The sequence below is a fragment of the Haliaeetus albicilla genome, chromosome 13, assembly GCF_947461875.1.
Source record: "Haliaeetus albicilla chromosome 13, bHalAlb1.1, whole genome shotgun sequence".
Taxonomy (NCBI): domain Eukaryota; kingdom Metazoa; phylum Chordata; class Aves; order Accipitriformes; family Accipitridae; genus Haliaeetus; species Haliaeetus albicilla.
In genome coordinates this window covers 13,755,092-13,778,209 of record NC_091495.1, presented here as the reverse complement: position 1 = coordinate 13,778,209, position 23,118 = coordinate 13,755,092, and the positions used below count along the sequence as shown (strand labels likewise).

General features: G+C 45.0%; 1 protein-coding gene across 6 annotated transcripts in view; it reads left to right on the top strand.

Annotated features, from left to right (window-relative positions):
* Positions 1 to 3,484: 3,484 nt before the first annotated feature.
* Positions 3,485 to 23,118, top strand: part of TRERF1 (transcriptional regulating factor 1) — a 105,163-nt gene continuing 85,529 nt past the window's right edge. The window contains exons 1-2 of one of the 6 annotated variants that reach the window (XM_069800225.1): positions 3,485 to 4,043; positions 4,230 to 4,397. The gene's annotated coding sequence lies outside the window, so the exon portion shown is untranslated. Of the gene's footprint in view, positions 4,044 to 4,096; positions 4,398 to 8,968; positions 9,025 to 23,118 lie in introns of those variants that run through there. The other 5 variants (XM_069800226.1, XM_069800227.1, XM_069800230.1 and 2 more) reach the window with 5 other exon arrangements.

The window sequence follows — 23,118 nt, the reverse complement described above, 5'->3', positions numbered from 1 at the left end:
TTTCTTGTGTTCAGGTATGTGGGATGCTGTGGCTACTTCCCTTATGATGCACAGGGAACGTGATCACAGAAAACACACATTTGGCTTTTTGAACTATTCTGACCCTACTAGTGTCACCCCTGTAAGGCCCCAGTGTTTCTTATTTATGTAACAGGAAATAGACAAAGGTAAATGACTGACTAAATCCTAGGGATTCAGATGATACCAAACTAATTTAGAAGGCAAAGAACCAGCAATGTCATGCTGGAACACTCGCAAATCGAAATGAAAAATCAAGTTCAAACATTTAACCAAGAGGTGATCGGTAATTACACCAGAACAACTGGTAGCAGAAGGCGTATTTGCCATTTCTTGAAATCTCCATAATGACTTTTCTTTTTTTCTGGAAAATGAACTTTAACTAAGCAGGTTATAATCTCAATTACAAATACTACAGTCCACATTACGTAGGATGTCAGATTTTGAGACTGAAGTTGCTTCTAATCCTAAATCCTGCATCAGTACACTATATGGCTCAAAAGCTCCATATTAAAACAAAACTAAGCCTGTCATCAGTTTTGTCCAACCAACTTAGATCATTAAGGTCTGATTTTTTTTTTTTTTTAAGATAACATCCACAATTCAAAATTCAATCTGGAAACAGGCATCCAAAACTGAGAAACTGGACAGACATCTGTATTTTGGCTGCTGTGACTTTGACCAGTAGGATACTTGCATAAGCGCGATTCATTAAGGAGTCTTAAGGGGTTTTATTTTATGACTCCAGCTGTTGAACGAAAGGTATGTTGCCTTCTGCCACAGTCATACTATGTTTTCTTCAGCATTGCCTTTCTGGGAAAGCCCACAAATTTAAGGCAAAGCCTCCTAATAGGAACGAAGGCGTTTGGCAAGAAAATGACACGGCAATCCTGCGTTAGAAAGGAATGAACCAGGAGGATGATCAGGGACCTCTGTCGCTTCTAAACTTCTGTAATTCTTTCATTTCTAAAACAGCCCTGCTTAGAAACAAATAAAATTCATTAATCTCTAACAAAAATCTGACAGAGCGATGGCAGTTGCCATAAGACATTTGCTGCTTTTCTGTTGTTTGTGAGCGGTGGGAGGCTTCAGGAGGCAGCCAAGCCACCCTGCCAGCTTGCTGCTGCTGCTGCTACAAGCAGCGGCTCCCCGGGCCCTCCCCGTCCCGCGTCCCCACAGCTGCCCAGCTCCCCTTCTGCTGCCCCTGGCACCCAGCTGGCCTCCCAGGGAGCTCCCCAAAATGGCAGGAAATTAACCCAGAGAGAGAGGGAATAGTCCTCCGGCTTGGTGAGCTGAACCAACTCAGTGGGGCAGGGCAGCGGGCAAGGAAGGGAGAGCAAGGTCTCCCTCTTCTGACAGCAGCAAGCGGGCAGCTCGGCCGGCCAGGACCTCACCCCAGCTTCGGGGCCCCCAGCACTCACCCACTTGCCAGTTATCATTGCCAAAATGTCGTTGAACAGCATCCCGACAAGCCCGCAGAATTATTCTGAGGTTTAATAGTGTAAATAGTGAAATGATTTGTTATTCAAAGCCGGGAAGCTTGATACTCAAATCCCCGAAGATTAGAAGAAGGATCAGGAAAACTGAGAACATAAATTAAGGCTTTGAGCTTTTGATGGAGACCAATTCATAAGTTGCAGGATAAGTACAAAGAACACTGTCTGGCTATAGCCAGCCCCCCCAGTTTTCTTGAAATGTTGTCCAAAGCTAATAAACTAGTTTACTTCATTCAGAAGTTTTGCGTAGCTAAACTTGTTACGGCAGAGTAAGACGGGTCCAGTTTATAGTATGTTAGAAGGCTGCTTGGTAATGATTCTTTGTTCAAATTTAAATTATACATTTGCTTCTATTTTGAGAGTTACAGCACAAAGCTGCATGTTTCAGGTAAATCAAGTAACACCTAGCCAACTCAATATAGATTTGTTTGTATTGATTAGCTGGACAAGTTGAGATGCTGAGACAAACCTAGAAAGACTGTGTTAAATTCCACTGCTTATTTTCAAAGGTCGTTTTGGAAATCACAAGTAATACGGGCTATTCTGGGTTTCAGACTAGACACAAAAAAACAAACAGAGGCAAGGCACATGTTGAGTTGTGGTTTTAATTCTATTTTCAACATAGTTTATATGACTTAGGACTCCAGCAAGCAAACAAGCCAACCATTGAATCTAAAACTCAGCGTAGATTTTGCATAGCTCAGCATGGTGAAGTTACAATATCTGAATGGTATTTTTCACTTAAGTAAAAATAAAATTAGAAAATTACTAGCTGGCTGGGGAAAAAAAAAAAAAAAAAAAAGAACCTTTCTCTCAACATTTTAAACAACTGAGACCTTTCCGCGCAGTACAAAGGAGTTTAATAGCCAGCGGGTGATATCATACTTTTTCAGTCTTGCTCTAATCTAACTGTAAATCAAAACAATCTCATAAAAGGTTAAATTATTAAGAACAGTGGCCCAATGGAAGTGTCATGCAACCAGGAAACCAGGATGACCATAAAAAGAAAATGAGGCTGCTGGTAACCATTATAATGTAAGGCTGAATCACAAACGCTAACACCAAAGACCTTTTTCTGTTCCAGTTATAACCCTTGAGAGTTTTGTCTGTTGCTTCCCCCCGCCCCCCGAAGGGAGAAGTAGGCCCTATAACCACCCCCGTTTCAGTTTCTCTCTTCCCAGCTACGGTTTCTTACAGTAACTTGTCTGTCATTGTCCACGAGCTTAAACAGAGCACTGCATAAGCTATATGCATCACATACATATCCGTCCCCAAGATGCAAAATCCTTCCCTGCAAGGGAACATTTTGGTGCAATCTAATGCAAATTCTGAGCTCAAGGGAGGCAGGAGGGAAGAGGTATTTCACCAAAAACGTTTCTGTAGAATCAAAAAAACCAACCAACCAAAAAAAAAGATAATTTAAGACTACCAGTGGCAAAGACCAGTGACCACTGGAGCAAGTTCCTACAAGGCTCGCCGTATTAGAGAATTAACTTCCGAATTAACCCGAAGCGCAGGAGCCTCCCTGGAGCCGGAGGCGGCCCCGGCAGGCGCGGCAGCCCTTCCCCGCACAGGGCGGGAGACCTCCCCGGTGAGAGCGCGCCTTTGCCGCAGCGACTTTCCTCCTCCGGCGCCCCGGGGCTGGGGGAGGCCCGGCCGCAGCCCCCGCCGCCCCCGGCCCCGCCGCGGCTCCCCCGGCCCCGCACGACACCCCCACGGCGCCAGGGGAGACCCGCGCCCCTCCCCTCCCCCCCAGCTCCACGCCGGCGCGGAGACTCCCTCACCCCCCCGCCCCAGCCCCTCGGCGGCGGCGGCGGCGGCGGCGGGACCCCCCGCCCCCCCTCAGCCCCAGGGGCCGGCGCGGTGTCGGCCCGCGGCGCCGCTGTCACCCCCCCCCGGCGCCGCCGCCCGGGCGGGCGGGCGCGGGAGCCGGCCCCGGCCCCGGCCCCACCGCCCTGCGGCATGCGGCGGCGGCGGCGGCGGGAGCCCGCGGCACCCCCTCGCCCGCCTCCCGCCGACCCGCGGCCCCGGCCGCGCCGCGCCGGCGGGAGCCGCTGACAGGTCGCCGCCGGTGGCCCCGGCACCTGCGCTGCGCTCGCCGCCCTGAGAGGAGGGGCTGCCGGCGAGACCGCGGCGCGGCGGAGCGGGAGGCGGGAGGAGGCGGCGGGAGGCGGCGGCGGCGCACGGCCGGCGGCGGGCCCCCGGGGGCGGCGGGCGCCCCTCGCCCTCGCCCCGCCGCGGGGCCGGGCGGCCGCAGCCGCGGCGCCGCCGACACCTTACTTCCTGCTTCGCTACCCAGGGCCAGACCCATCGCGGCGGAGGGATCCCGCCGCCTCCCGCAGCCTCCTCCCCCTTCTGCTTCTGCTTCCCCCCCCCCGTTCCCTTTCCCCCTTTCCCCTCTCTCTCCTGCAAGAAAATAATTTGACAGCGATTTGCTGACACCGGGATTTTCTCCCCCCCCTCCTTCTTCTTCTTCGCATCACGGGCTCGGCAAAGGCAGCGCGGCGGGCGGGGGAGGCCGCGCCGGAGGTAAGTGCCGGTGCCCGGAGCCTCCCCCGGCCCGGGGCGGGGGGTGGCGGTGTGCGGCGGGCCCCCGCCCCGTTCCGCTCCGCTCCGCTCCGCTCCATGTGCCGCCGGCGGGGTGGGTGCCTGGCAGCGGGGCCGGGGCCGGGCCGGGGGGAGTATGTTTCCTGGCGGAGCGATATTTGTTTACAGGATGAGCGCCGTACTGTAAGTGAAGTAGGACCGAGCCCGGGCAGCTCTGTAATAAATTAATATCGCAATTGCTCCCTCCTCGCCGACACCGACGTAAGCCCCGCGCCCGGCCCCGCCGCTCCCCGCGCCCGGCCCCCGCGCCTGCACTTGTTGCAGACTTCACGCCAGGTAGGCGAATGCTTCGAAGTTTCATTTTTGCACGAGCTGGGGCTGCGCTGGAAGGAAAAAAAAAGAAAAAAAGAGAAAATAAAGGGTGTGGGGGGGAAAAGTTTGCAGTTCACTTTCGGTCTGCAGCGCCGAGTAGGCGAGGCCCTGCCTGCTGCCTCCTCCTCCTCCTCCTCCTCCTCCTCACCCATCGCCGCTCCCCGCCGGCCGGCCGCGGGCAGCAGGGCGGGCGGGGGGCGCCGGGAGCGGGCGGGGGGCGGGCGCGGCGGCGGGGCGCTGCCCCGTACCTGCCCGGGCGGGGCGGGGAGGGGGGGGGCGGCGGCCGGCCGGTGGCGGGGCGCCCCGCCGCCGTGCCGTGCCGTGCCGCGCAGTGCCGCGCCGTGCCGTGCCGCGGAGGGGAGTGGAGTGGAGGCGGGGAAGGCCGGCTCGGCGGGGCTTGCCGCGGAAGTTGTCCGAGCGGCGGTCCCGCCGTCCCCGTCACGGCCCCTGGCACGAGTGGCCGGCCCACGCGTGACTTCTCCCTGCCCGCCCCCGCCCCGCGGCTGCCGGCAGCGCGGTCGGCCGGGTCTCGGTATCAGTCGGTGTTAGCAACGAGGCGGTCCGGGGCTGGGCTTCGGAGCCCTTCCCTGCGGCCGGGCGGCTCCGCTGGGTGCGAACTTCTGTTGGAGAAACGTGGATTTCTCCTTCGCTTCCGCGGGAGCGGAACGCGCGGCGGGGCACAGAAGCGCTTCGTTTTGCTGGCCCGTCGAAATACGGGGGGTAACGAGCAAGAACTCTTAGCCAGATGTTTAAATACCAGAGAGGCGATTTGCAAGTAAAATTAATTGGCAGTTAACCAGTTAATAAATGGATAATGCCTACTCATCCTTCTGCTGACTTTACAGAGCGGTTTTCACGTCTGCCAATCAACTAGCCGGCTTGGCTCTTCGAGATGTAAACTTAGCAGGGTTAATACCTTTGCCCAGTAAAATCTGACCCGTACCTGCTGTCCCGGTGCATCAACACAGGTCGTGAGTCAAGTGGTTAGTTGTTGGTTCATAGATTTTTACAGACCAGTATGATAGCAGCGAAATAAATATGATGATCCGTAACTAAAGCATGGAAAACGTCGCAAAGTGCTTAACTGCGTGATTAATGTTTTAAGCAGGTAATCGCTGGGGGTGACGTTTTATGTCTTTGACAGCTGTAATTTTACTGTAAGTATGGGAGGAGGGGAGAGTTCACCTGGCAAGCTTGGGCCTGGCCTGCCGGGCTGCTCGGCGGGGCCCCCCTGCCGCCTGTACCCCTCCTGCCTGGGGCACTGGCCCGCAGAGCTCCCCCAGGGACCTGCCCCGTGCCCTTGGTCAGGGTCCCGTATCACGGTGAAGTGACCCAGCCGTATAATGTCATCGTATGCGTGAACCGTCCTGCATGCGGTATAGGTATGGGCAGCTGTTTGCTGTAATCGCTTATCTACTTGGTGGTCTTGTCCAGATGTTAAATTGGATCAGAATGGAGCCATTTCCTTATTAAGACGCATCTATCTGGAAATAACCCATTTCACTTTGTTACCCGCTGAAGTGACGGGGCATTATGTGCCCTGGTTGGTGTGTTAGCTTTTTTCCTAAGGCATGTCCAAGGCACACATTTAACAACAAACGTGCTGCTTCATCAATGCTCTATGCATGTGTATGTGGCATGGAAGTTAAGCTATGCAGCTTTGCTTGAAGCAAATATATTTGTTTAGAATTTAGATAAGTGATTTTTCATATGAAGAAAATGCGTTGTATGCATTTTTCTTCTATAGCTGGTAGTCTGATACACTTTGGAAAAATTTAAGGCTTAAATATACCCTACTCAAAAGTTTTGGCACAAATAAATGCTCTTGTGATCTGTTCTACTACCACTGATAAGCAGCTTGTGTTTCTGAAGTTGGGAGACTCCAGCAAGGAACTGAGCAGCACCGTCGACATGGTAGTCAAACCAGTGTATCCTGAAAAGCCAAAAAAGCTCAAATACAAGTAATGCCCTTCGCTGTGGAGGTTGGCCTGAGTGAAGAGTGGAGAATCGGCCTCTTGGTGAAATGATAAAGCCAGAGCTTAATCACGCTGCTATTAACGTTATGTTCTGCTGTTGGCATCCCTCCCCTGGGGGAGAGGGATGAGGCCAGGGGGTAGCTTGGTAGCCATCCTGCCTCTAGTGTTTACATCGCTCCCGCATGGGCCAACGTGAGCATAAATAAACCGCAGCGTGACTAACCTCTCTACCTAACATTAACTCATGTTGTATTTAGGTAGACTGAAAAAGTCTCCGTGTCTTATCCATTTAATTTTCTTGACCTTTATGTTACTGCTGATGACCCGCCTCTGAGAATACTCCAGTATGCATTTAAAAGCATAAAGCGAGTCCTCACTTCAGGTTCGTTTCGCTTTTGGGTAGCATTCAACTAGCCTAGGTAGGAAAAAAGAATTCCTAGATTATAAACTCAGAACTCTTATTACTTCTCTTCTTCTGGTCATTTAATTCTTCCAGGGATATAGTGAGGCTTGTCATTGTAAATTGAGCTTGTAACTTGGGATCTGGCAGGGAGTATGAGCAAAATATAAGAGCAGCAGTCCTGGAATGTACTGTAGGTCTCTTAAAGCAGTGAGATAATATTTTGCTGTCAATATTTTCATCTTATTTTATTTTTGTTTGTTTGTTCTAATCAAGTGGGGAATATGTCGCTTAAAAACTCACTCAGCAAAGTGTTCAAGAAGTCTCTTTTCTCCCTTTTCCAATACCGTAATAGGACAGTAGTAGAAGAAGGGCCCTGGGATCCATAGTGTCATTGTGAGATTCTGGTGCTGGAAGGTTGTGTCTCCTTATGATGTGTCATAATAACTTGTGAGATAAGGCAGTTTCATTTCAGCTTCCTTAAAAATAAGTGCTTTTTTTAAAAAAAGCAAGCAGTGTTTGATAGATACAAAATAATCGTTGATATGGAAACAATTTGTTTCCTCCTCTTGCATTTTTTTGAAGCCGCATAGCTTCCAATGAAAAATTATCATCAGAATTATAATTTTTTCTGTCCCTAAAATTAAGGGATCCTTTTGCCTCTCCTCCACCTGTAAGATGTAGGCAGAAGCATCTTTAAGTGCACATGTAAATTCTGCCTGGTGTGGCTGCCACCCGCTTGGTTATTTACCTAAGGTGAGAAGCACGAGTGGTCAGAAGCGCTGACTTCCATGACACGGCTTAGAAGAGTAGTGTTACTGCATGTGTGAGTATTTGTAGGGTGGGGAGTGAGGGAGCTGCACTTGAAACTAAAAAAATGAAGGCAGCAAATTCCATACATTTTGCTGCATATGAAGTTATAAAACCTCTTCTTAACTTGTCTGGCTCTGAGAAACCCGTTATTGTAACCAATTGCAGGGCTGTGAGGGGAAATCAGGCCTTCTAAGATAAAGACAAAAATAGCGCATTCAAATATATTTTAAGAAAGGCGGCTCTTCCTTCAAAGAGTAGGTCTGAGCGTGGTTTAAAGAAAGGTAGCAAGAATTTTATCAGTTTTGGTTTGTTCTTTAACTCTTTGCTTGAAACCAAACAGATTTAAGAGATCCATTGAATTTGCTTTTGAGCAGCATACATTTATTTATGTGCCGAGTTATCCTGTAGAGCTTGGGGGATTATTTCCCCTTAGCTCTGGAGATGCTGAGAATGGGCTTTTACGCCATCATGTCCTTGCTGCTGCCATTGCATGTGTGTCACTAGGTAGCGTGTGGTCCAGCCCAGCCGGGAGGATGAAGTGGGTAACATGGGCGGTCGCAGCGGTGCTGGTTCTTGTTGGATATTGGCTTCTGTGGGCAGAAGGAAGAGTATATCTGACAGCGGTTTATTTTCTCTCTTTCTGGCTTGGCATCATCACTCCGTGGTGGTGAGGGTGTGGGCTCACCTGGTCCTGCTCAGAACAGCAGCAGAAAATAAGAAGACATGGATTTGTGTGGGGGAAAAACTGGAAAACGTGCTCAGGTTACAACCTGCTGCCACAGAAACTAGAGGGCAAATACGTCATTTATGTTACTTTCTTCTCAAGAGGATAATGGTTTGGGGAACCCGGGGCATGCTTGTAATAGGGATTTTTTTTTAAAGTTTAAACCCTCCATATTAGAATGGGAATGTTGCAGGGTTTTGGCGGAGTCGCGTAGCGTTGGGTATATTTTGAGGTTCTGAGTGAAATGAGTCTTGTGGTTTCAGCTTACTCTGTAACAAAGAGTAACGTGTCTCACACAAACAGCCCACCTAAGTTTTCATAGTTGACTGACGATTTGCTCTGGAAAGACCCAAAATGCTGATATGATGCAGACTCAAAAGGTAGTTGATTTTTTTTTTTTTATTTTATTTTTGCTTTGCCTTTGTCCAATTTGCAGTTTAAATTTTGTTAGAATTTCACGTGAATCACTGATCTTCAGCTTCCTAGCTGCCTGTCAGCTGGGCTGGTGTAGGTCACTTTCCAGGCACAAGGCCACAAGTGCTGAGTTTCCCTACCCCGCAGATTCGACCTTTCTAGAGCAGCCTTACTGGGCCTTATCAAAAATTTTCTCTTGTCTTTTTAGTTCAGCAAGAAAATGGTTGCTGTCTTTCCCCTCCCTCTCCTCATCAACTGCTCATGGTAAGATTTTTGATAGAGCCTGCATTGTGATATGTCCTTGAAGTGCAGTGCTGCAAGGTTTTGTTTTGCTTTGTCTTTTTTTTTTTTTCTCTTCATGTTTAGACTTCATTGCATCTATAGCAAAGCAAGATTGTTGCAGATGGTCTTTTTTGATATTTGGGTGGGTTTTTTCATTTGTCAGAAATCTCCTCTTCAGTAATGAGGAAAAGATCAGACTCGGGTACTAAAATCTCCAGCTAACCCTGGAATGTAAAGACTGCAAAAATATGAATTGGGGAAGGATTGCCCCAGCAGAAGGGGGATAAGTTAAATGTTAAATTATCAGCAGCTCTTTTTTAAAAGGTCCCAGACAGTGAGAGGTTTTTGTTCACACTGTCTGGCTTACCAGGGCTCCTAAAGGACAGGGTCCATTTGAGGTGCAGAATTTATTTTAGGTACTTTCTCTTTAAGTGAATATCAAATTCTCAACAACTTCAACATGGGACTGTGGAAAGAAAGTATCCAGCCCTGTGAAGCAAGTGGCTATTAAGTTTAAAATGTGATAAGGGCTGAAGTTCTCTGTGTTTAAAAAAAAAAAAAAAAAAAAAAAGTAGTAATTTGACTCTTAGTTGGCCATAAAAGATGCTGTACAGACCCATTTTTGTCTTTGTTCTCCACTCCCCTCCCCCCCCCCCCCATTTTCATTGATGGGGAAGTTTCATTTCCTTTATTTATATATTTTTAGTGTTTGTGTGTTTGGGGTAGGTGGGGGAGGATAGGAGGGAAGTTTGTGTTCTAGTTTTTGTATTTAAAAGAAAAAAAAATAGCTAATGCTGGTGTGTTTAGAAGTGACCTTAAATACATCCTCCCCTTTAAAACAAAAATTCTGCTGGTAAAATAGTGCATATTAGGGGATTAAGGGGTTTTGCAACACTTCTGTGTGGGTAAGAGTCCTGTCTTGAGTTCCAGTTGTGCTAGCAGAAAAGTGTTTTTCCCAGTATTGTCATATTTCATATGCCAAATCATAACTAGAAATGCCTTTTCCTGGAAGGATCTCTGTTTACACTTGGAGGGTTATGCCAATTACAGCTATATTAGTAAGTCTTTTTTTTTTTTTTTTTCTTTTTTTTAAATTTTACACTTGACCTAAATAGTAACTTCTTGCATTTTCTTAACAGAATACACACTACAATCCTGGCATGTAGTTTTGGACTGGTCAGTAGGGGAAACCCTGCTCTCCTGTGGCACAAATGCATACGGGCACTCTTGCAAGAGTATGATCTTAAGTGGATCCTAGTGAAATGAATGGTCTTAGAGCTTTGCATAAGTTGAAATAGCCCTCTGCTCTGCATGCAGAATTGAATACAATTTATTGGTGAGCAGGAAATACATTATGAAGTATGTTATTCATATGTCATACTATTTTTTCCTCAAGGAGATCCCATGTACTTTAATTTTGAATACAGTTTTTAAATCCTGCAGATTAGGAAATACTGCATTATATATAAATTTGTGAAAGTTTGGAGGCATAAGGTAAGATGCTATTAATACTTATTTTAATCAGAGACTAAAGATTATTTACTTCTTTGGATAGTGCAGCCGTGCATGAAGAAGGAGCACGTAAATGGGGCTTCTTTGGCAAGAGTCTGTAGCTGCTGGGTGTTCGAGTAGGACTGCTGCTGGCAGTGCTGCCTACTGGACTTCTATGGCCAGTGCTTCGTCTCTGCCACTACCCTGCTGTCTCTCTTTCTGCTGGTGGAGAAGATGTCCTGGTGAAAGATCCTGTTTCTACCAGACACCCACGCCCCCAACCAGTAAATAGTGTCATTGTTATTTCATAAGCAAATTTGCGAGCGGTTTGCTCTTTTTATGCTGTTAAGATTTGCATTGTTAGCAACAATAGCAGTGTATTAAATAAAAAATGGATGGTGACCAGTCTTTAAATGGTTCACATCTGCCACAGGTATGAATAGTTAGAAGACGCTACATAGCTAAACTGAGCTTCCTTTTCCCCAAAACGTAGTCTGCCACAGCCCTGAAATATTCAGGACATTGACTTAGAGTTCCGTAAATATCTTCCCAGTTGCTTCTTTTTGGCCTGCCTCTTTTATGTTTTGTTCTGTCCTGAGCATCAAAGCTGGGCTTACCTTGCAGAGGGGTGGGTGGTGGTCTTGGAGTTGGTGACATGCTACTTTCAGCAGGGAGAGGGCTGCATGTTGTGTTCTCTCTGGAGACTGAAAGCATCACCTTTGCAATGGCTCCTAGGTCACAGTGGGACTTCAAATAACCATGAGCTCTGTGCCATTACCAAAGCTGAGCACAGGAGGCTGTAGTCACCTGAACCGCAAGTTTATGTCACTATGTGTAGCTCAGCATTGAGCACAGCAGTTCTGTTGCTGCTTGCCCCCCTAATATACTGGGGGGGAAATGGGTGGAAGCAGTTCAGATGCTAACCCGCTGGCTTGCTTTTGGGGTTTTTTTGGTTACTTTTCAAAAGCTTTTATTGAGGGTTGCAAAGAAACCCCTGTGTATTTTGGTAAAACAAAATAAATCGTTAATGTTAAGCTACATTGAATGGCGCAGCTTTGCAGGAGCGTTGATACTCCAGCTGTCTCTTTGGCCTGCCATGCAATTAAAATTCAAGCGAAGGTCTCCCACGTGGTTATTTGCATGCATCCTCCTATCTCTGTTTTGTATCTGCAATTTCAGTATGTGCTTCCAGAATTATTTTTGTTCATTTCCAATCATTCTTCAAAGATAACTGGCAAAAACCAACAGGCTGGTTGTGATTTTATAGCAGTAGAAGGTAGACAACTTTGATCTTCTTGTTAAATGAATTTTCTTCATGTGTGGGCTGGGTGTGTAGCGTGTTGATTTAGTTTTTATTGATCAGTGTAAAAACGTGAGTTCAGCATCACAGCAATGATAATAAACAAGTACTTGCAGTGATATTCTAATGAGTTCCTGGCAAAAATAGGGCAGAAAACCATCTCGGAGATTGACGTGCTTTAGTGGTGAGATGCTGAACCAGGATACTTTATATAAAAGGACTGAGTAAAGCTGTTTGAAGTTCTAACTTTCTTTGGCAACACAATTGCTGCGAGCAGTAGCATGCCAAGCGGGGCAGGATGCAGTCTTTTCTGTAAGCATTTGAGTGTCAGAAATGGCATTCTTGCCTCTGTGCAGAAGGACTTTCACCCTCCTGATCACGCCGAGGTAGGACAGGTTGTAGGAACCTGTTGTTAGAGGGTGTCTATGAACACAAGCAGTGAAGCACTAATTACCTTTCAGTCCTCATCCACAGGAATGCCCTGCGAACCATCCCCATGTGTTTCAATAAGCCTGCATGGCAAAGCATCAGGTACAGTGTGGGGCGAGTGGAGGGAGGTTTCTAAATTAGCAGACAATTTATGTCTGGAAAAGTGAGATTCATATTCATAACTACATTAAACACATATTTCTTAGTATGGTAGGGACATATCTCCATTTAAGGTGGTAATAAGCCCTCTAAGCCAAAATGTTTGCAGAAGCACAGGCAGGCAGCTTTTCCCTCTTTTTTCCATTGATGCCGTGTGTTTCCAAAACTGGAAGAGGCTTCTCAGCTGTGGTGATGAACAGTAATTCTCTATATTTTTTCATCAGATAAGCTTGTTTTATGCTGTCAGAGTTCAGTAAATTGGTATCTGAGCTGCATGGATCATGATGAAAAAGTATTGCTGCTGCCTGCATGTGTTTGACAGAAGTAGAAAATGAGAAGCAAAATTTTTCTGAAGTGAGGAAAAGTGGTTTTCTTAGGACTATGAAATTTTGAAAGAGCTGGTTCATAATGCAGCAACTTTAGAAAAGTATTAAAGTTCTATTATAGTGAAAAATCATGAATAAGAGAATATGCCTTGCAGGTAAAACGAAAAAAGCCTTCATCGTTTATATGCTCAAAAACCAAAGATGCATTGCAGAGGATGAATTTTACCCTTCATTTTGCTTGTAGTAAAAAATTAGTCTTTGAAGTTAAAAACAGATTTAGATTTAAAGAAATAATATGCCTGAAAAGGGAGGTGCACAGAAAAAAGACATTGGGTTAAGTGCTGTTTTGTTAATGAGAAGAACGTAAGTTAAGTCAAATGTGGCTGCCTGCATAGTAAGGTACTGCTTAACATGAGCGGGGATGATAAAATAAGGCCCTAGCAGACTTTTATTTCAACGATTTCCAACTTTCAGAAGAAATTTTAATCTGGATGTTGCACATATATAAACGATAGACTAATACCACAGAATTACAATAATTTATGAAAGGAGCAATACTTTCATGCTGGAAGTCTGTCAGCATATGATCCCTTGGCTAACTACTTGATCGTTAGTTAAAGTAAGGGTTCATTAAAATAACATGGGCTCATCTGGTTTTAAAGACTAGCTCTCAGCCAGTAGGCGATGGTCCAAAAGTAATAAGGTTGCAGCGCAGACGTTGTGGCAGTGGCACATAGATTACTACATAAAGCTGGTTGATGGAAAGGCTTCCGTTGGATTAAGTGTGCTCAGTATTGGGCCAAATTTTTCAATTTTTAGTCATCTGTAGCAAAGCCTGCTCATATTGTAGTCAGTTGAACTACCTGTGTGACTGCTTGAAAGAAGGTGCAAGGTTGGGTCTGTATATGAATGCAACTTTTTGGTGTAATTGTTTTACTCTCTAATAATTGTATTCTTCTAGTCGAAGAATTGTAATTACAAAGTGGATGATAGGCTTCAATTATGTAAAGAAAATCCTTACATTTGAGCCCCACACTATCCTTAGTATAAATAGCTTGCTTTTTTTTTCAGGTAGAACTTTTACTTTCAGGTTATTTCTGGAAAATCTGTACTGCTAATTATGTAAATTGCAAGAAATGAAAAAAGAGAACAAAAGAGTGAGGCATCTTATTTTGGGCTTAAGCAAATGCAAAGTCATATGTGGCCATTCCAGCTGTCTATAGTAGCCTGTGTTGTTCTGCTACTGCTTTTGTTACCAGTAAACCAGGTCGCTTAAACTGGGCATTTCTCACAGGCTTTGTATGATCAGATTGCCAAATGTTGGAGCTGGGAAGTTTTTCCAGTAGCAGGGTCAGCTTATGCCCCCTAGAGAGTCCTTTCCTGCAGGGCTCCTTCCTTGCGTACACAGAAGTTTCTTGCTGAAAGAAAATGCAGTTGGTTTTTTTTTTTTGCCTGTTTGTTTGGTTTTATGCTGCTGTGTAGGCAACTCCGTGTTTTTTAGCTCAATCCTGTACAATAGCAGTAAGTTTTTGTACCTGCACCTATTACCTATTAAGGCAATAAGAAGCTCTCCTTGAATGAAGGGAAAGCAGATTTCAGATCTGCCTGCAGATCAGAGAGAAAGGAGAATGGAAGAAGTGGTGTTCGAGTGAATGAAGGAACTTTCAAGCTGACTCAGTGATACATGTACAGTATATGCTCTAAAGATTAGTCACCACTTACTGTAAGTCTTTCTTTATGGTGCTTGGTGGGCATGTGCCTCTATCAAGCTGCAGTTAGCGAGCTTTGTAGACTGGGAATGCAGGTAAGCGTTATTTCCACAGTATTTTCCCATTGAACAGCAACAAAACCCAATGAAACCTGAAGACTTCTAAATTACTGAGCTAAGGGCAAAAGAAATCTTGTAGTTATCTCATGGTGCTGCTATCTTAATCTGTGAAACTAGTAGGAAAGTGAATAAATTATGCAACAACTTTTTTTTTTATTATTTAGAAGCCTGTGCTTACATGTTATTAATGCTGTTCTGCCCTGTCCTGTACAGGTTGGTTTGATTTTTGGTTGGTTTTTTTTTTTTTTTCATTAGGTAGGTTTCAAGCTGCATTTGTGTAAAACACCAATTTACATGATGGTAACAGAATAACAATTACAGGGAAGGATATTCATCTGTTGAAAACACTATTTTCGTTTGCCAAGCAGAAACTTCAGGAAAATTACCCTCCAGGTTGAATTTTCTCATAAATGTTCTCAAGTTCTAAAATTATTTACTGGCATAAAAGGTATGCATAACACTTAAAGCAAAGTTTGTATTAAGGAGTTATCTTGGGGGGGAAAGTGGGGGGTTTTCATTAAAAAAAAAAGTATTTTTTAAAAATGGTAAAATTATTCTGCAGCCTTTTTTGAATTGCCCAAATTCAGTAATTTGGCGGTTTTTTTGTACTTTCAGACTTCCTTTCAGTGGTTTCTTCCCTGTTTGGCTGAAGTTTATTTTTTTTTAATTTAGCTGGGCATCTTTTATAATTCTTAGATGCCCTTTCTCTCTGATCTTCACCTGTTTTGCTTGGCTTGTTTAATCAGTCCTTAGAGAATTGTTAATTTCAGCCATAATCATACCAAAAATCCTTTAGAGTTGTTACAGCAAGTTTTTTTTTTTTATAGTTTGTTTAAAATTACTTCCTCCAAAATAAAAAAAAACAACCCAAACATCTTGTTGAAGAGTGAGAACCAGACTCTGCTGGCACTGCTGGGTGGGATGGCGCTGAGGCTGCGTGCCTGTACAAGTGGTTTGGCTCACTGCTCTCCCAGCGATCTGATCCTGTCATAGGCTTTGAGTCCTCTGAAGAGCAAGGAATGAATGCTGAAAGTGTTATTAAGTTTTTGGGTTATCTCACACTGTTTATTTGAAATGGAGGCCAAGCAATTTACATATCTCTGTATCTTGGATCTGAAAAAAAGATGTTGGTGTTTTTTTTTTTCACTAGCCTTTGTGTGGAAATGACATCACAGCTTATGTCAGCTATGCTAAATTCAGAGGTTTTTCTCCTCCCCGTTGGGTTATTAGCTCTGTGCTGTGAGTCTTCCCTTGCTGACTGTGGCACATTGACAACTTCATCATAAATGCTCTGAATTTTGTACGATGAAGACAAATAAAGACCTGGCCTAAAGCCTTTTGAAATCAGTGGGAATGTAACTTATTTCATTGCTATGCGTGCAACTGGACCGGGTGACCCCCTAACACCATGTTGTTCCTGGGATCGCTGGTGCAGCGTAAGCAAGCAAGGGTATGGCGTGTTGCCTTTTGGCAGATCTGGTGACCAGGTCTGGAGTTTGCTGTGGCACGTCGTCGCACAGGTATGTCCCCTCAGCCCTGCAGGTTAAAACCTCCTGCCCTTCTGAGATTGAGTAGGTTTTTTGAACTAAAGCTCTTAGGCTGTGCCTGAATGGCCCATAAAAGGCTGAGCTCCATGGCAGGGAATAGAGTGTGCCTCATCTCTACCAGAAACACCAAGGTTTTGGGGGCTGCCCTTCTGGGGTTGATGCTAGGGCTGCAACTGTGGCAAAGTGTGAAATAGAGGCATGGGGGTTTCCTGTGAGAGCCTGAGGAGCTGGGAGGAGGGAAACAGAAATCACATTAAAGTTGACATTTCAAAAAGTTGATTGCTGCTTTTTTTAATCATAAAGCAATTTTTAAAGTAAGTCACTTCCCAGAGGAAAAATAAATACATTAAGAAGAGAAAAGGGGGAAATGTGATGTTGAATTTATGCATTTGAATGTAGCAGACTTGGTACTGTGATGGTGGTATACCAAATATGCACAGAGACAAAGCAAAAGGATAACAATTGTCCTGACTCTCCTGTTGCTAAATATCCAGCCATAATGTCCTATATGCAGATTTTTTTTTTTTTTTTAATCTTTACTATTTTGGGATGTCTGAGGCAGTGAGAAAGGGACTGATCCCAATTACTTTAAAAAAAAATACGGTGAAACAAACCCACCTATCGCCAAAATGGATGTGGAGAGTTTTCCCTTCTCCTCCTGCCTCTCATCAGTGATGCTCTGCTCTGGGAGGAAGGCGAGGAGGCCTCTGGGTGCCTTTAATGGGAAGGCTCGCAGGAACAGCTTTGGACTGGGCTCTTAGCGTGCAAAAGCTATGGGTATCCATTCACACACTTTGTATTTTTTTTTAATGTCTCTTCTGGCCCAGCTCTTCTTCTGTAGCAGTTGAAAAGGGGATGGAGGGGAAAGAGCTGAGGGATGCCCTGGGAGGGCACATGTCAGTATTACCCCATGTGCATGTGTTTGAGTGGTAGGTGCTCGCACACGCTGTGGAGGTGGCCCATTGGAAAACTCTGGTGAAATTACTTGTCCCTTTTAGAGCCTGCAAGGAGCACTTCATCGCTGTGGTTATTTGTGTAGCCATATGCTATTCTTTTTTCTTACATATGTTCTCTGATAATTGTCAGTAGCAGGTGCCTGCGAGCCGAGGCGGAGCAGTATTTAAAAATCAGATGCTTAATGGGGATAAAGAATTGTGTGAGTTTAGCACCAGCAAAAAGGCCAGGTTGAAACCATTAGCTTCTGAAGGTCTTGTTCCTCACAGAGCAACAGCATGTTGGTAGCAGTGCTGGTCCTTCAGCTCCACAGTTCACCTGCAGAGGTGTGACCTTCAAGAACAAGTCAGGAGGTCTGGTTTTGGTTCTGTATATCTGGTTTGGCTGAATCGAGGAAAAAGCACAGTCCCTTCTGATTTGTGCACCAGCCCACAGGAACTGTATTGGATATGTGTTGCACCCCTGCTTGGTGACTTAGGTGGTATCGGCTGGTTGGAGATGTGACATGAAATCTCTAGTTTGGTAGTCTCCCACTCTTTGAACCCACCTTACCCTGTATGTTTGTTGAGCATCCTGAGCCGTTTGGGTTGTATTACTGGTTGCCGTTGCACTGCATGCATGTGTATTAGGTCCCCGCTGGTTACTACTGTGGTAGTAATTGTTGATCTTGCGTCTCCTTCTATCATCTGAAGAACAACCGCTGAGAGGAAGATGTGGGGAGACTTGTAGTTGTTCTGGACTTGGAACGATGCAGCTGTGTCCACTGAAAATCATTTCGGGGCATTGCATGGCCAGTCCCCCAGTATCCCTCGTACTCCTGTCACATCATCTTCACATCCCCACAGATAGCTCTGTGAATTGCCATTCCTTCTGCATATCAGTTGGGGAGCTTATAGCTGGGTGTAACAGATTTCTAGGAGACTGACAATTCAGAAGTTTCTTGTATTTCAAGGTGTGAGGGAAGACATAATGCCCCTAACATTCTTTTTGTGTGGTTTGGGATTTTTTTCTCCTTTTTTCATTTCTGGTAAAGAACTAGTAAAATATAGAGCACATATGGAAATGGCAGACGTTGTTGTCAGGTTTTTGAATTTTTTTTGTTGTCCTTGTTTCTAAAATTAAGCACATGGGAGTTTGCAAGATCCTGCAAAGAATTCAAATTATATTGTACAGTCATGTGTTCAAGGAATCTTTTTAATCTAGTCACATATATAGTGAACAGATCCAGATCTAAAAAAGTACATTGCAGTAAGGAGAGACAAACCAAATTGGATAAAGACAAGAGACTGCTAAATATCTATGATTGTACTTACTAAGTTTAGGTTTTGCTGCCAGCATTGTGTTGTGTTTCCTTTTTTTTTTTTTTTTGTTCTCCTTCATGTTCTTCTATGTGTTAGAAAGTAACGTGTGGTATCAGCTGTTCTGCATATCCCTTGCAAAATGTTCCTAACTGAAAACTGGATCACATGACAAAGTAGGTCCCTCTCTCTGTCAGAAAACTAACTGTCTTTTTCATGTGGGTGGGTTATGAATCCATTTCACTTGCATCCATGCACATGGGTAGTAAGTTTTTATTCTGCCACTGTATGTTTCTGTAGTATGTTTCTGAGGTGGGTTGCAGGAGGAGTAGTGATCTCACAGCTTGATCACAAATGCACTTGGTGATGGTCACACGGACAGAGCTGGTTACAGAATTTGGGTCAGCAGGACAGTATCCTCATGAGCTGTCTGGCACAGGACCGACTAACTGTATTAACTTATGCTAGCTCTTGCTATATATACACCATAAAAAACTTTCTTGAATGTTTTTACTTCTGCATCTCCAGAACCTAGACCTTGAACTACTACAAAACTTCTTTGAGATAGTTTTGATGGCATGTCCTATACCACTTCAGAGCAAGTGCTACTCAAGTCAGACACTGAAGTTAAGTTTATGCTTTGTAACTGAAAAAGATGTATAGCACGTGATGTAACTGTGTATGATATTCTTTTAATTGTTTCTGACAGTAGATTTAATAAAGAGGTCTTGAGGTACGTATACACACACACACACTGAGTGCAGATCTGAAAAGCAATGAACACGGGCATATATGCATTATATTACAATTGTTTTCCCTTGGGGGTTTTGTTATTGTTGTCCCTTTCACAAACTGTGAACCTGTAATTTTTCATGTGCTGTTCTTTGGCTCTCTCTGCCAGAGAGGCTCAATCTATCATGTTAAAAAAATCAATAAGAAGTCTAGAGGCTTATTTATAAAGTAGAGCATGGAGAGAGGGTGCAAAAATTCCATTAAAATGGCAGTTTAGTGCTAGCTACATCTCTTTGGGACTAAGCTCCGATATTTTAAACTATTAAAATTGTTACAAGAGTGCTTTTAAAGTACCACAAATCACAGTAAAGCTTTCTAGTTGAAACTTGCCTTTATATAGTGCACTGGATTTCAGCTTATGTATGTTTTTGGAGTGTCTGATGCTGCCCTCACACACCATTTTAGCATCCATTTTTGAGCTTTATTATAGTTAATAATCTTACAGGTTTATGCGCAAGTGAAAATACGTGGATGTAAGAAGTCAGAATTTATTTTCCTTCAGAAGTGTGAGTGTATGTGTGTCTTTGTGCAGATGCAGCTCTGAGCAAATTCATTATTTTGGGGAAGTCTATAGGCTTCTAATGTAATTCATCAGGATTGCCTGGCTTGGCACATGCTACTTCATTAGAGGAACTTATAAGTTCAGTGGCTGTGGGTTATTTTATGACATAGCAGTTTTCACCAGTGATGTGATGGTCATCTACTCCGTGTTTTCTATCCACAGAAATAAATGTGTCCCTCTGCTCATAAATGTGATGCTGAAGAGTTTATGGGATAGTATCTGTATTAAATCTCTCAAATATCAGAAGCAGTGTATCTGAAGTGTAAACTTCACCTCCCCCCACCATCTTTTTAACTTGTTTTACTAGCTGAAGAAGATTGATCTTGAAGCTGCTGAGTTTTGAATACAAATGGCATTGTATGGTTTCATGTTGTATCATCTTTTATCCTGGGATGATGAGCATTGTTTCTAATGGAAATGCCCTTTATTTACTTCCAAAAATGCCCAGAAAAAAAAACAATGGTGAACTCTTATTTGGGACAAAAGCAGGCTTTTCCATCTCCAGGAGATAGTGCAGACTGTTGGAGAGCATGGCCCTTGGTAGGAGCTGTGGGAGCAGTCTACATAAATGAACATGACAGAAGGCAAAAGAGGAACTCCAACTTGCCAAACATTTGTGTGTGTGGTATAAATATGCGCCCTGTCACACAGTCATATCCATGCATACAACTCAATAACCCAATCCATCATTCCCATATAATTCATCCATCAATTTTTCCTTTTCTTGCTAATCCACAGCCTAGTTCTAGCTTACTTATTGCTGTTGTTGCTTGCATACATTTTCCTCTTTCTTGGCAGTATGAATTTGGATTAAAGTAATGATCCCAGCAAGCTTAAAAAAAGCAAACTATTAACGTGGCTGTTTCACTGTTAATTAACATCTGAAGTTTCAGAGAAAGGGATCTAGCCTGTGTAATTACTGTGTGGTTAAAAATCTGTGGAAATTCATACTAGTGCTTGGAAAGTGGAGATGCTTAAAGGGAGACCCTTAAAGCTTGAAAACAATGTGTATTTTTCTAAGCAAAGACAACTAAAATCTATTCCGTAAGGTGCTTCTCAGTGTAAAAAGCAAAGACTTTAGTTGTGTTATACAGCTCTGAGCAGAAATGATAGCTTCCCTGCTTTGAAAAAATAAGCAAGTGATGTTAATGAGGATAAAGGAGAAGAGCATCATTCAGGAAAATGGAGTTTTCTGGGAAGCCCTTACAGTCTGGAGTCATGAGCCCGCCAGAAACTGGGGTTGCAGGTGGGTTAATTGGGTTTGGTCAAATTGTGATTGCTGCCAGCTGAGGTTGGCTTCCCAGCTCAGCTCTTCTGCCTGGGGCCCCTCCATCATCATCTTCTTCTTCTTCCTCTTCCTGGGCTTGCTCTGGTTGGGAAAGGAGTACGCTGGCTCTGTCACCTCTTGGTGTTGGGCAATGCTGCTGTGCCCAGACCCATGCAAAGCACCACAAGGTAGGGAGGGGAGGCCGGTGGGAGGTGTGGGAAGAGGCAAATGAGACAAGGTAACGCAGGCCAAAGTGTTAGGCTGAGGCCTTTGGAAGGCATTTGTGAGGTCAGGGTGCTGCAGCGGTGTGGAGGCTGCCTAAGATCATTTAGGAAGGGGTGATGCCCTTGCAGAGGGATGAGGGTCTTCTCCTCTTGCCATCTGTAGCTCTTGGAGCTGTTGTGGAAGTTACTCCCTGACTATGTCTCTGTTGGCAGAACAGCCGTCTGCTAAGCTTCTAAGGCCCTGTGATTCAGTCCACTGGTTTCCATTTCTCCCCCTCCTCTTGGTGGTGGGCATGTTCTCAGTCTAGCAGGAGGCCTTTCTGCACAGTTTTCCCTCATTTTCCCAGGGAGTCTTTTTGTTCTTTTGTCATCCGGTGTGAATGATGTGGAAATGTGGGGAAAGGTGGGCTTTGATTACACATTTCCACTAGGGTAGGGCTGCTGGGCCCTGTGTACGGCATCCTGTGGTGTGCCGCTGCTCTGAGGGCGTGCTAGGAGTGGGTCCTCTCTGAGTGAGAGCCACTTCTTTGCTCAGCTCCTCATCTTTCAGCAGGCAGGGCTGGATCCTGGGTTGCTATCAGTCCTCCTTTTCCTTCCATGCCGGTGTTGGTAGCATTTCTGCTCTCGCTGGCGGGACACGTGGTGGAGGATGTGGGGCCTGTTGGCCACAGAGAGACTCGGCAGCCTCCAGGGCCCAAAACCCACCATCTGCAAAGGTATAGTCATGTTGGAAAGCTGGGTGGGTCTGGCAGGGTGCTAGGACAAGCAAAATGGTCTCTGGAGGAAAACTCGACGCTTTTCTCCTTGCCTGCAACGTTGACCTGCAGGTAGTGCTAAAAAAAAAAAAAAAAAATCTTTGTTGGGCATTGACTGTTTTTGGTGGTGTCCTTGAGGAGAGCAGACTTGCAAGGTGTGCTGAGCTGCCACGGTGAACAGGGGGCTTGTACTTGTGCAACAGGCGAAATCTGTTGGATTAGAGCTGAACAGCTCTGGTTTAGCTCTGGATCATACCCAAAATGAAGCTGCTCAGGTTTGTGCAAGGGGTAGCTGCCGATTGGTTTAGCCTCTAAAATTTCTTTGGGAAGAGCGCTGCCTTTTGCTGGCTGCCTGCAGGGTGACTCCGGTCAGACACTTAAATTTCACTGCATACTCTTTTTGCTGGGGGTGGGGCATGGGCCAGCTCCTAGAGAAGTAGCCTTTTCCACTTAGTGAATTTTTCCTATTATGGTGATTTGGGGCATGGTGATGTCCCCCTTTCTTTTTGGGGTGGGGGGAGCCTTTTTTGTGGGTCTGCCTTAGGGGAGAGTTAGTGTGGTTTAGGCTGTTTTGTGGTTTTTTGTGGGTTTTTGGGGTTTTTTTTTATTATTATTATTTTTATTTTTTAATGGATGTGGATGTTCTGATGACCTTCCTGAGCTAAACAGGTACCATGTAGCTGCTGGTGACTGGAAACAACTGTCCTTGTGGAGGTCCCATTCCTTGCAGGTTTGTGGTCTTACTTTTGTAAAAACTGCTCTCTGAGACACTTCAAAAAATCACCATTTAACCAAACTGGTGAACCCATGTGGCTTTGAGGATTTTCCCCACCAAATCTGTTGGTCTTGCCCCTTCTCTGTGTTGTGCATGAACGCCAGCATTGGCCCTCTCCTGTACCTGGGGTTGAGTGCACAGTAAGTGAGGAAGGACTCTTGCCTATTCTATTTTTTTTGGGTGGAAGGGAGGAAGTGGTAGATACTGATCTCTCTCTCTCTCGCATGTCCTTCCACGCACATCTTGCTGGTGGCCACCCAAACTGTCCCCTAGAGATGCTGCTCTACTGTGACTAATTTCCTGGCTTTTATTTTGAAAATGCAGTCATCAAAGTTGCGCAGATCAGCTGGGGCAAGTTTCAGCCTCTTC